The sequence below is a fragment of the Oryza sativa genome, chromosome 2, assembly GCF_034140825.1.
Source record: "Oryza sativa Japonica Group chromosome 2, ASM3414082v1".
Classification (NCBI taxonomy): domain Eukaryota; kingdom Viridiplantae; phylum Streptophyta; class Magnoliopsida; order Poales; family Poaceae; genus Oryza; species Oryza sativa.
The window spans coordinates 378,729-382,897 of NC_089036.1; positions in this window are offsets into that span (position 1 = coordinate 378,729).

Here is a 4,169-nt window from a genome sequence, read left to right on the forward strand (position 1 = left end):
ATGACTCCACTGAACACGGCAAAACCTGGTGACCTTGTTTCTGGTTCTCCTTTCGCTAGTGTCAAGTATGCGAACCGGCTTCTCCACATATGTTAGGTCCTCTTGGATATCAATGTGTTCCGAATTAGCCTGTTCTTCAGGTACCCTTAAACACTTCTTTAATTGGGACACATGGAACACGTCATGGATGCCGATCATAGTGGATGGAAGTTCTAGCTGATAGGCAACTTCTCCCCTTCGTTCCAAAATTTTGTACGGTCCCACGAAGCGTGGTGCCAACTTGCCTTTTGTCTGAAAGCGGTGTACTCCCCGGAGCGGGGTGACACGAAGGTACACGTAATCTCCGGCCTCAAAAGTTAGCTCCCTTCGACGGTTATCCGCGTAGCTCTTCTGTCGAGACTGAGCAATCCTCAATCTCTCCCTGATGATTCTGACTTTCTCTTCTGCTTCCGCTAATACTTCTGTTCCGAACAGCTGACGTTCGCCTGTCTGATCCCAGAAGAGAGGTGTGCGGCACTTCCGGCCGTATAGAGCTTCAAACGGTGCCATCTGTAGACTGGCCTGGTAGCTGTTGTTATACGAGAATTCCGCATATGGTAAGCTTTTGTCCCAAGCTCCACCAAAATCAAGAGCGCAAGCTCTCAACATATCTTCCAAGATTTGATTGACTCACTCTGTCTGACCATCAGTTTGCGGGTGATAGGCCGTGCTGAAATTTAAACGGGTCCCCATTTCTTCCTGCAGCTTCTGCCAGAACTTTGAGGTGAACTGACTACCTCGGTCGGATACTATCTTCTTGGGTACCCCATGCAAACACATGATCCTTGCGAGGTACAATTCTGCCAATCTCTTTCCCGTATAGGTGGTATGTACTGGTATAAAGTGAGCCACCTTGGTAAGTCGATCCACGACTACCCAGATTGAATCATGTCCCGATGATGTCCGGGGCAGTCCTGTTATAAAGTCCATTCCAATCTCCTCCCATTTCCATTCCGGGATTTGAAGAGGTTGGAGTAAACCTGCTGGTCTTTGGTGCTCTGCTTTCACTCGTTGGCAAACATCGCAGAGTGCGACGAATTCAGCTATTTCTCTCCTCATGCTGACCCACCAAAATTTTTCTTTAAGGTCTTGGTACATTTTGGTGCTGCCTGGGTGAATGGAGTACTGGGTCTGATGAGCTTCGGTGAGTATCAGATCCTTCAATTCCTTGTCGTCCGGTACACACAATCTTTCTCCCATCCAGATTGTGCCATGCTCATCCTCGTGGAAATCCCGAGCTTTTCCGACTCTCATGTTCTTTTTCAGTTCTGCTATTTCCGGATCATTTACTTGAGCGGCTCTAACTTGATCCACGAGCGTAGGCCGTGCCTCCAGAGCGGCTACGAACCCGTGTTCAACAATTCCAACGTTGAGATGTTCAAACTCCTGCCGCAATTCCTCACACATGCCCTCGATGCATAGAGCAGTGCAGTAACTTTTCCGGCTTAAAGCGTCTGCCACCACATTGGCTTTACCCGGGTGGTAGTGAATACTCATGTCATAGTCTTTGATTAGTTCCAACCATCTTCGTTGTCGAAGGTTTAGATCTGGTTGGGTGAAGATGTATTTCAGACTTTTATGGTCCGTATATACTTCGCAGCGGTTGCCGATCAGATAGTGCCTCCAGATCTTCAAAGCGTGGACCACTGCTGCCAATTCCAAGTCATGAGTTGGATAATTTCCTTCGTGTGGACGCAACTGCCGCGAGGCATATGCAACCACTCTGCCCTCTTGCATTAGGACACATCCAAGTCCGTGACGGGATGCATCGCAATAGACTTGGAAGTCTTTCGTCTGGTCGGGCAGGATCAAAACCGGTGCGGATACTAATTTCCTTTTGAGCTCCTCAAAGCTCTTGTCGCACTCAGCTGTCCATTTAAACTTCTCGTCTTTCTTAAGCAACTGAGTCATGGGTCGGGCGATTCTGGAGAAGTTTTCGATGAATCGGCGGTAATAACCTGCCAGTCCTAGAAAACTCCGAATCTGCGACACGGTCTTTGGTGGGGTCCATTTTGTAACTGACTCCACGTTCGATGGATCAACTGCTACACCCTGAACTGTAATGACATGACCCAGAAATTTGACTTCCGTCAACCAGAAGTCACACTTGCTGAACTTGGCGTATAGCTGGTGCTCCTTCAACTTCTCGAGTACCAGACGGAGATGTTGTTCATGTTCCTCTTCGGACTTTGAATAGATAAGAATGTCGTCGATGAATACCACAACAAACTTGTCCAGAAATTCCATGAACACTTTGTTCATCAGATTCATGAAGAATGCGGGTGCGTTAGTAAGTCCGAAAGACATAACCGTGCACTCGTATAGCCCGTACCGAGTGGTGAAGGCCGTCTTCGGAATATCCTCTTCCCGGATTCTCAACTGGTGGTAACCTGATCGCAGGTCTATCTTAGAAAACACTTTAGCTCCTTTCAGTTGATCAAACAAATCGTCGATCCGCGGTAAAGGATATTTATTCTTGATTGTGACCTCGTTAAGTGCGCGATAATCGACGCACATCCTCTTCGTCTTATCCTTTTTCTCCACAAAAATGACCGGAGCGCCCCAAGGTGAAGTGCTTGGTCGTATGTACCCTTTCTGCAGCTGTTCATCAACTTGCTTCTTGACCTCCGCTAATTCGTTGGCCGCCATTCTGTACGGTCTCTTATAGATTGGAGCGGTTCCTGGTGCCAAATCAATCCGGAATTCAATCTCCCTCTTGGGTGGCATGGTGGTGAGGTCTTCGGGGAACACCTCTGGATACTCGCAGACTATGGGTATGTCCTCCAATTTTCTCAAGTTCTTCTCTTCGGTGTCCACTGGGATTTCCGTCTCAATCTGATTCAACGAGGCTCCTTTCTTTGGCGAGACTAGAGATTTGTACACCACGGTTTCTCCTTTCTCATTGGTCAGGGTGACTGTGCGATTCGCACAATCGATGACTCCCTTAAACTTGGTCAGCCAATCCATCCCAAGAATGACATCTAGGTCTTTGGATTCGAGAAGAATGAGGTTGGCTAGAAATGGTGATCTTTGGATTTCTATTAGCACTGAAGGGCTAAAACTGACTGAGGTTGAACTATTTCCCGGGGTATGAACCCTCATTGGTGTGCTAAGCTCTTCTTTCCTTAACCCATACATCCCCACAAATTTCTTTGAAATGAAAGAATGCGTTGCACCAGAATCAAAAAGTACTGTTGCAGGGATTGAGTTAACAGGGAACGTACCCAGTACGACCTCTGGTGCTGCTTGTGCCTCCTCCGCAGACGCGTGGTTGACACGAGCCTGGATAAACCTTAGCCCGGCACGCCTGGGCTTCGGGCATTTGTCAGCGAAGTGGCCAAGCTCGCCACAGTTGAAGCAAGACCCTGGTTTTGCTCCCGTCTCCTTCTTGGCTTGCGCGGGCTGGGCTGACTGTGCCGGTGCCATTGGTGGGCGTGGAGCTGCACCGCGGTTGGGCTGGCCTCCCTGGTGGTTCTGACTGCCGCTAGCGCCCTGGTGGAAGTTGCTAGAGTGGAACGGGCGGTGCTGTCGGACGATCATGGTGGTAGGTCCACCCTGCTGTCCGGGAGTGAAGCGCGGTCGGTGCTGACTACCTTGGTTGGATCGGAACTGCGCCGCCTTTCTTTTCCTGTCCATTTTGTTGCGCTGATCCTCCTGACGGATTGCCTTGTCGACCAGCCTTTCAAAGTCAGCGTAGTCCCCGGATATCAGTTGGTTGGTCAGCTCGTCATCCAGGCCTGCCATAAACTTTTCCTGTTTCTCGGCGTCAGTGCGGACATCCTCTGGTGCATATCGCGCGAGGCGATTGAACTCGTGGAGGTACTCTGTCACTGTCCTGTTGCCCTGATGGAGCGCCCGGAATTCCCTCTTCTTTTGCGCTACAACCCCGTCTGGCACCTGTGCCTTCCTAAAGCTACGGCAGAACTCTGCCCACGTAACTTCCGTACCCGGTGGGCGGGTGGCCATGTGGTTGTCCCACCAAGCTGACGCAGGACCCTGAAGCTGGTGTGTGGCGAAAGCGACCTTCTCCTGATCATTGCACTGCAGGAGATTCAGCTTCTTCTCTATCGCATGGAGCCAGTCATTTGCCTCCATAGGGTTGGTGGTGCTGGAGAAGGTGGGTGGCCTGA